Source organism: Azolla caroliniana, unplaced genomic scaffold (genome assembly GCF_043228905.1).
Source record: "Azolla caroliniana isolate FFs.n. ecotype wild unplaced genomic scaffold, voAzoCaro1.0.p SCAF_6, whole genome shotgun sequence".
Taxonomy (NCBI): Eukaryota; Viridiplantae; Streptophyta; class Polypodiopsida; order Salviniales; family Salviniaceae; genus Azolla; species Azolla caroliniana.
The window spans coordinates 9,391,435-9,401,083 of record NW_028230441.1 but is presented as its reverse complement, the minus strand read 5'-3'; the positions used below and the strand labels follow the sequence as shown (position 1 = coordinate 9,401,083).

Here is a 9,649-nt window from a genome sequence, read left to right as displayed (position 1 = left end):
ACTTGTTCTTCCCTGTGCACAAACCACCACTCTCAGGTATGGATTTTGCTCATTTTTCTTATGAGGTATGTATTTTGGCTTTCCTCTAGCTAAACAATGTCTTGTCTCTTGAGGTTGTGCTCATTATTGTTGGAGATGAGCTATAATAAAACATTCAATTATCTAATTCTTTCATAATTATATTGCATGTTAAGGTCTTTATGCATGGCTAATAAAAGCTCTATTTTTGTGCAAAAATGAAGAAATTAAATCCCCATTGTTGTATATATGGTAGTAGACTTCATAGGTTTTTTCATGTAAGAATAACAATCATATTGTTCCTTCTCTTCTTCTTCTTCTTCTTCTTCTTCTTCTAGCATTACATCAAGGCCTTCACAAGATTTGAACCTCCTATGTTGATGGTGAGGATGCTGCATTTTAGGTTTTTGTCTTGTGAAGTCATTATAAGGTTTCCATAGAGGTGAATTAGCCTCTCGATCAAAGCAAGATTCCAGATCATGGATCCTATTAAAACATAAAGACCTTTCTATATTTAGAGGCTTTCCTCCTTCTTGACCAAGACCAAGACCATGACCATCCCAATGACCATGACCATCCCAATGACCATGACCATCATCAATATCATCATCATCATCATCTAATCCTTCCATTAGCTCCCATGCATTAATAGTTTCCAATTGATCTACACCATTATCAGCATGAATGTTATGTTGATCAGGGTGACCCATACCTTCTTGCTCTTCCTCTTGTTCTTCTTCAATGATCGGATTAAGCTCTATTCTGAATGATTAGAGGTTATTATAAATGTGGCCCAAATCATCCTTTTTGTCACTGAGCTTGAGAAAACCATAGCTTGATCTAGAAGCAAGGGGAACGACATGATGCATGTCTTTCACTCTGTTTCTCTCACTTTCTTCTTCTTTTTCTTCATCTTCTTCTTCAATATGATGATAATTTATGGGTTCTGATACAGTTCTTGAAACAGGGGCATACCAGCTTTTATTCATAACATTACTAGAGTTAGTAGTAGTACTAGTACCATTAGTAATGGCTTTTTGTGGAACAAAGTACTCTGTTCCTCTCCTCTTTCTTCCTAACGACTTTGAAGATGAACAACCCATACTTATAATATGCTTAAATCTAGTATGTATGATAAAAAGACAAATTTTTCACTAGATTACTAAGAAAGTTTAGTCATTGCATAGATGTATGGATCTCATTAATATCAGTAGTTATGATTAAGGTTAAGGTGGGGCGATAAGTAATAAGCCCAACTTTAGCGTGAGGGAAGATCATGGATGTGAATCTATGAAATGTAAAGTCCAGTAGATTGAGTTGGTCGCTTGAGGCTCCTATGTTTAGCATAATTTTTAATCCTTTCAACAGGTAGGAATCAGGACTAGACATTTTCTTTTCGACTTATCTTTCCTACTAGATGCATTGTGGGAAAACGAATTTCTTGACATATTTGAAATGATTTTAGCTATGATTTCCTTCTTTTTGACATATTTCTTGTTTGGAAATTTACATTAGCAACATGTGATTCTATGTGTTGAATATGATGTCTTCCTTGGCAAAAATCTTTATGTGCATGAATTAAAACTTCATACCATTGCAAATCAATTTCTGTCCATTACTCCCATTTGTAAATCAATTGCATGTGAGAGAGGCTTTAGTCGCCTAAATCTAATAAAAAATAAGTTTAGAAATAGGCTGAAAAACAATGCGGTTGATGCATTGATACGAATCTCTATTGAAGGACCTAAACTAGAAGAACATGACTTCAATGCTAGCATTTTGTTGTGGCGAGAAAGCAAGGCATATCGTCATATTTTTACAGGAACTTCTCATGAGCATGATGATGAGATCGAGGACTTCATAGAAGATATAGATTAAAACTTTATAAATGTGATCGATTTTGTTTTGGAACTTTCTATATGTTACATCTAATTTGATCTAATATGTTGTTAATGCTACTTTACAAAGGTTTGAAAAGTGAATTATGTTTATAAAGTTAGAAATTTTTTTGGTAAATATATATCTTTAGTTTTTGGGTTCCAAAATTTTGTGATTGATTTGATTTGGTATTGCATTAGATTTTTTTTGGTTATGCGGCCAAAAAAAATTTCAACATGTTCCGGTTGACATTGTCATTGGTAGGAACGTGGCCGGCCAAAATTTTAAAATTCCGGTTAGGTTCATGAGAAGCAGGAAAATTTCCGGTAGAGGCTACAAACTTTGCCCAACACTGGTCATGGTATCTAATTAACCCCTAGAATCAAATACAATATATAAATGAAACTCATAGTACTATAATAGTGAGGACTAGCTAGGGTTGACAATACCTCTTACATTAGTGTTATATAACTCTTAATTTCATCATATTCTGTTAATTTGTGTTGCAATGAGACACACATTTTGATATTTCTTAAGTATTTTGGGAATTTGAAACAAACATAGGGGCCTTATGCCCAAGTTTTGAAAACGTTGGCAGTCTTCTTGTGATCTTCCCCCTTCTTTCTAACCATTAAGGGCTAATGCAAATTAAGTGACCAGCATATTTGACTTTTTGCCACTCTAGAAATGGTTCAAATTAACCATTGGGCAAATCGTTACATAATGTGTTTTCAACTCAAGTCAACATATGTTTAACACAATGGTTCAATTTGAAGTCATAAGAAGAACAACGGAATATGGAAAATAGCAAGGTAATTACTAGCACATCATCATCACAAAAATTGTTTATTGGTATCAAGTTAGGATGCCCCTTGTTAATTTCCTTTATCTCTTCTTGAAGATGTTGAATAAACCACTTTTCTTCTTTTCATAGTAATCACCACCTTCTCCAACATCGACCCTGTCGTCATTGTCGTCTTCTTCATCACCATGTGACCTTTCTTTGAAATAGTAGTCTTCACCCAACTCCCTTGACTTAGTTGTGGATTTGTTTTTGTTTTTGTTTTTGTCTTTGTCTTCCTTTGTTTCAGAGGCCCTACATAAGAAAATGATGAAACATGAGCCTTCGGAATCATTGGAAGATAGGATAAGAGCATTTGAGTACATTGTTACGAAACAAGTGTTGAGAACCCCTATCTTTCCTTTGTTGATAGGTGTACATGGTTTCTATTTCAAATTTCACTCATTCTACAGATAGGATAGCACCTTGTCATAGTACAAACCTAGTTCAACTCTTGGCCAATGGAATTTGTCCTATGGACACTAATCTCTCTCTCTCTCTCTCTCTCTCTCTCTCTCTCTCTCTCCCCCATCGTGATTTGTCTCATAGTCCTATTTTGGCCTCTAGTAGACATTCACATGCCTTTCTTTCTTTCTCCCCTTGTTCTCTTCTATGGTGTGGTAAGATGGGTTCTAGACCTCCCCAAGTAAATTTGGGCATAAATAGAGTGTCCACTAGCCATGATGTTGTGGATGATACTTTGCAAATCATCATCACACACGAGATCATCCAAATTGATGAAATGAAAAAGATATTGGGACAAGATCTATGGTAGCTATATGCCCAAGAGACTTGGGTAACACCAATGGAGCCTCTTCCCCTAAGGTGGCCAATTACATAGATCATTTCATGAACTTCTCATAAGATAGGTTCAACAAAGACCTAGGTACACAAACATCTACATGTCACATGGACGGTCTACAATGGTCCAACTCAGAGTTTCATCATCCCACCAACTCAAGATTAAACCAAGTTGAATGCTTTGCATACCTAGAGCCCCAAAGATTTTAGAAAGTGCTAAGGAGTCACCATAGAGGAGGCATTGGAATGCTTACGACAATGGAGACCACGATTAGAAGGCACAAGGGCCATATCATCGCCAGATCATGGAGATAATAGTTAATCATGTCTTATATGCATGAGAACATCTAGATGCCGACATGAATTGAAAGAGAGACAAAAATGAGAGCTATATATGTGTGTGTGTATATGTATATATACACACACATACATGCACACACACACACACACATACATACATACATACATACATATGTATGTATGTATGTATGTATGTATGTATGTATGTATGTATGTATGTATGTATGTATGTATGTATGTGTATACCTAGGAGCAGCATTTGTGTCTGTGGTAGAGATGACGGAATTGCGGAATTCCTAGCCAAAACTATTTGGATCTATAAATCCACATCATGCACATGTTAATGACCGGTAAACCTTGGTGGGTCAAAGCAAGAACATTACGCATTGTTTGGCTCAACTAACTATATACTTCACTCTCTTTTTAGAGGAATTACCTAGAAATATGTTTTATAGGCTAAAGACAAACAATCAGAATGATAATCTACTTTCAAAATTACTAGAAGGTCATCTTTGTTTATTCTTAAGGCTCTTAATCACATGAAAACTAAGATTCAAATTAGTAGCAAGATGTTATCCACATAGAACGTAGGTGAGGGTAGGTCATTAATATATTTACATAAGTGAAGGGTATGTTCGCTAATGTTACAACAGGACTAATGTGACTAGATAGAAGGAATGATCATGATCTTGGCAACCAATGAATGGAGAGTCTTTTAGAAAGGCATATCTATTCAAGGGGTCTAGGTAGAAGTATAAATATGAGGCCTCTACCCTCATAAAATACATTACGTCAGAAGGTTGCCATCTTAAGACACCAGTGCTGCAAGTTAGGATTTCGTCACTACGATCATGTTATCTGTTACAAGGTATTAATCATCCTAATATGCGTCGATATGGGACATCGGTGGTAGGTTGGATATGTCTTGATCACAAATCAGGGTGGTCGGGTGGAACGGGTTCTTCTATTCAATCTATTTACCTTTCTCTTAATAGTGGTATCAAAGTATTTACTAACAATTTTCTTTTTGTTGTTTTGATGTTTTTGTGTGAGCGAAGGGGATCTAACAATGCTCGTCATGCTCTACTTAGGATCAAAACAACATTCCACACTCGGTACTTTTCTTTCTTAATCACTCTCTTCTTTTCTATGCAGCGTTATTCTTGGCTGAATGAAATTTGTATCACGATTGCTTTTCTTTCTTTCTTTGTTGCGTTTGCATGACATGTTTTGCATTGTGTTTCATGATACCTACGATAATCATTACTATTGTGCATGGGGTCAAACATGTTTGCACTAATCGCACACATTCAACTCATGGATCTTTTGCATATTTCATTGTATATGCCACTCTCCCCTCTATTGAACCATCTCTTGGCCGATTTTATAGGATGCAGTGGTCTTGACGAGGTGCATGTCAAATACCTATTACATTATTCGTCTAATTATTATCTAATTACACAATTTGCGTCCCACTTTCTTAAGATTTTCTTATAATTGTCATCTACCGATTCCATGTAGATTATTTTTTCGTATTGAGTGGGCATCATGTCGCTTTTTGGACACTTTTTCAAAAGTGTCATCTAGGTTAAGTCATGTAATCTATTGAGCGAACAAGCTCAACCGAATCCGGATCGGTATCCGGAACGGAGAACCGGATAAGTACCCAGATCGGTGTCTGGATATATCGATATCCGAAACCTAGAGCCGGATCGTAATCCAGATCAGGATGAACCGGTAGGCCATTATAGGCCTACGGATCTAGCCTAGTACGTAGACATATTTTTGGGAGTCAGTGTCAGTTGCTCGTATAAGCATTGAAGTACATGTCAATACTTTTGTCAATACTTTCAAGGCTCGAGGGCTTCATTATATTTAAAGAGGTCGTATCACGTGCATTCACGACATCTTTTATAAACCCCTTATACATATGTTTTGTACTATTTTAGATACCCTTTTATAAAAAAAGGGTTAATAAAAATATCCCTTAGTGTCAATATATATTTTTATAACAACTCATTTTAAATGCCCTTACATAGAAAACACACGTATGTTTTATATGTGTATGTATGTATGTATATATGTATTGTATTGTATCATATTGCATACGTTGTATATATTTTATGTATGGGTTGTGTGTATATATGTGTGATGTGTGCAAGTGGATGTATGTTCACATATATGTATGTATATATGCATAGATTGACATATTCGCATTTGTGGGGCCTGCTCCACAAATTCATACAAATAGGAATACGAATGCATGTAAATGTATTCGTTTTCTTTTCTTTTTTTAATATTTTATAAAAAAAATAAAAAATAAAAAACTATTTTTTCCCTATGAGCGATTGAACGAACAATGAGCAACGAGCGAGGAAGCCTCACCCTACTCCCTGTGCATGTTTCCCTTTGCTTCCCTCTACATCTTATTCTCGACCAAGAAATTAGGGTTTGCCAAATACCCTAATTTCTATCATAATCCTAATTTTAACAATATTTTTTTCTTTTCAGCCCGCGTCCTTGACTCCCTCTCATGATCTATTCTAATCCTACATCTTGTTCTCTGCTACAAACTCAAGCTTTCATTGAAACCCTAAGTTTAGCAAAAACCCTAATTAATTAATTAACTAATGTTTAAGCCCTAATTAACTAATGTTTTTCAATTAATTAATTAAGTTTTTGATGAATTAAGGTATGTATTAGTAAATTAATTAATGTATAGTGAATCAATTAATGTTTAAGTGAATTAATTAATTATTATATTAGTGAGTTAATTAATTATTAATGTATGTATGTATATACATATATGAGTGATATTTGTGTGTATACACATATATGTATGTGTTTATATGTATATATCATATATGTAAGTGTGTACATGTATATGTAAACAAATGGTTTTATAATATTCTCGAGGCCATTTTATATTCTTGAATATCACAAATATTACGAATGTCAAATACCATGTATATTACGCATGGGTCAATCTATGTACATATGTATTGTATTGTATTTCATGTTTATTTATATATGAGTTGAATTGCAACACATTAATTTTTGCTTCTACTTTTTTAATATATTTTCTTCCTTATTTTTGTTTTAAAAAAATTGTTTGTATGTTAGTGTGGAGCATGTGTCTTCACACCATCTTCATTCCAAAGAAGGATCACCATCTAAGCACTAAGCATTAAAGGCGATCTTCATTCCATTCCATCTTCTATAACATGTCTATATAACAATGCTTATATTGTGGCTTCATGGAAGTGCAAAACGATATATCTAAAACAGCATATATCATAACAAGAATATCATATGATATCCAAGAATAATTCACAACATTTAACTTGAGCAAGAACTTACTACATACAGTTACTGCAATGTTAGAAACAACACACTGAGTTTTTCTCTACGAAACATTGAGCCCTAAGTTGCTACAATGCAACCACTCACACATCATACTTTTAATCTATAAAACATCTTCTCTTCCATAGCCATAGCCATTAATCTCTCTACAATAGAAATAGAGTAAGTAAGCTGTAGAATCCACAAAGCTTTCAATTCAAGAACACCTAGTCTAAAATTTGCAAACCTACACACATGAAAACACATTTTTTACCTCTTCTTTGTCGAGCACCCTCATTCAGTAAGTTGAGCACCTATATAGTAACAATATGAAACCAAAGGTTAATATGTTGTACGAATAAAATAAGAAGATCAGAACGATAGTTGCAAACAAAAGATCACAACAAACTCTTGTTCAATTGTCATTGGAATATCCGCCCTCTGTTGTCAATCACTTCTTGAAGCTGCATGAGGCTACGCAAGACCAAAAGAGCTCTTCTTGCTTGTGAAATGACAATAGCAAATACACAAATTAAGAGGGAATGTTGCAAATGCATGTGTGCATGCATTCATATATGCATACAAACACAACCATGCATATGCAAATACACATACACACATACGAATAGGGTTAAAAACTTATAATTATATATATATGGTACTTAACCAAGAACCCTCAAAAAGTGGTCTAGATCCTGATGAAAACAAACTCCCGCCTTATTGTAGCTCATCTTGCACATCCTTGTTTGCTAGTGGAAGGCCACTTTGAAGAGGTCGATCACCTCATGTAGCCTTCTCTCTCTCTCTCTCTCTCTCTCTCTCTCTCTCTCTCTTGATCATCAATGGTTGACATTAGATTATCACATTGTGAAACAACAACAAGAGTGTTAATGTTAAGTTTCAAAAGGAATCAAAAGATCCATAAAAATATGACCTTTTAGTTTTAAGTATATGCATTAAAGTGAACCAAACTAAGCAAAAGGAATCTAGTATTGCATAAAAGGAAGAAAAGAATACACTGCATCATCATCATCCTCCTCTAACTCATCACTATAGTCCAGTTCTCTCCAAACAAAAACCCGAAAAACAGGAACTACCGAAGGTACCCGCGGATTTTGATGCGTACCAAGAGCATGGGCATGAAGTAGGAAACCCTAAACCACCGATGAAAGCCATTCAGCCTCAAAATCACTGACTTTTCAAATACTCCCAGACCACATTGAGACCCTCTGTCTCCTCGCCATAATCCTTCACAACTACACATGAGCAACCAACAACCTTCCTAGCATTCCCCGCTGAATCAATCTCGCAAAGCCCAGCCCATTCACCGAGCTTCCTGGCACTAGGAACAGAGATCAAGTTAACATTATGCTCTGAACAAAGTGCTTTTCAATAGCATTTGCTGCCTCATGTAGCCCTCTTGCAATACCGTCGTGTGTTAGAGCCTTCTTAAGCACGAGTTGTAGCCTAGTTAGGATATCCATTGGCTCTCCGACTGCAGGTGTTGATTATGTGGCTGTAGCAGCCTCAGCAAGAACATCTTCTCCTCCTTCAGCCATAGCTTCCCTATTTGTGTGGAGAGAAATGGGAAGGATGGCATCTCTCTCTCTCTCTCTCTCTCTCTCTCTCTCTCTCTCTCTCTCTCTCTCTCTCTCTCTCTCTCTCTCTCTCTCTCTCTCTCTCTCTCTCTCAGTTTCTTCCTTCCCCCCCCCCACTTTTTTTTTGCTAAAACACAACGCATATGTAATCTCCCCCACTTTCTTCCCCCATTTTTTAAAACAATTAGCATTTTAAAAAGAGCGTTATAGCTTGTGTATGTACTATGTATGTATGTTCTATACAAGTGTGTGTGTGTTTATGCATATGGATATGTATGTATGTTCTTTGTGTGTATGTATGTGTATGCTCTATACAATTGCATATGTATGTATTATATTTATGGCATGTGTGTATGTTGTATATATGTGCATGTGTATATATATGTATGTGTTGTATGTATGTATGCATGTACATATTGTATTGTATATATTGTATCAGTATGTATGGCATTTGTGTATGTATGTACATATTGTATGGCATGTGAGTATGTAGGGTATGTGTTATGTGCTTGTGTGTATGTCCTATATATGTATGTTTTGTATTGCATGGTTGTATGTATGTGTTGTGTGTGTGTGTGTGTGTGTGTGTTTATGTTCTATACATGTGCTTAAGTATGTATTGTATGTATAGCATGTGCATATGTGTTCTATATATATGCACATGTATTGTATTGCATGCATATATATGTATGTGTTGTGTCTACATATGGATGTGTGTATGCATGTATGTACATATTGTATTGCATTGTATCATATTGTATTAAATGCATTATTGTATATATGCATTGTATGTATGACATGTGTATATGTATGTATGTATTGAATTGCATGTGTTGTATATATTGTATGTATGGCATGTGAGTATGTATAA

The 9,649-nt window shown here is 35.3% G+C and overlaps 1 long non-coding RNA gene and 1 pseudogene across 1 annotated transcript; both read right to left on the bottom strand.

Annotated features, from left to right (window-relative positions):
* Positions 1–2,645: 2,645 nt before the first annotated feature.
* LOC147863024 (uncharacterized) lies at positions 2,646–4,138 on the bottom strand. The gene is made up of 2 exons (XR_015529955.1): positions 4,085–4,138; positions 2,646–2,992 (listed from the first exon to the last, which is right to left on the bottom strand). It is a non-coding gene; the product is annotated as an uncharacterized LOC147863024 (long non-coding RNA).
* A 4,205-nt stretch (positions 4,139–8,343) lies between these two features.
* Positions 8,344–8,775, bottom strand: LOC147863023 (small ribosomal subunit protein eS12 pseudogene; annotated as a pseudogene).
* Between the last annotated feature and the right edge of the window lie 874 nt (positions 8,776–9,649).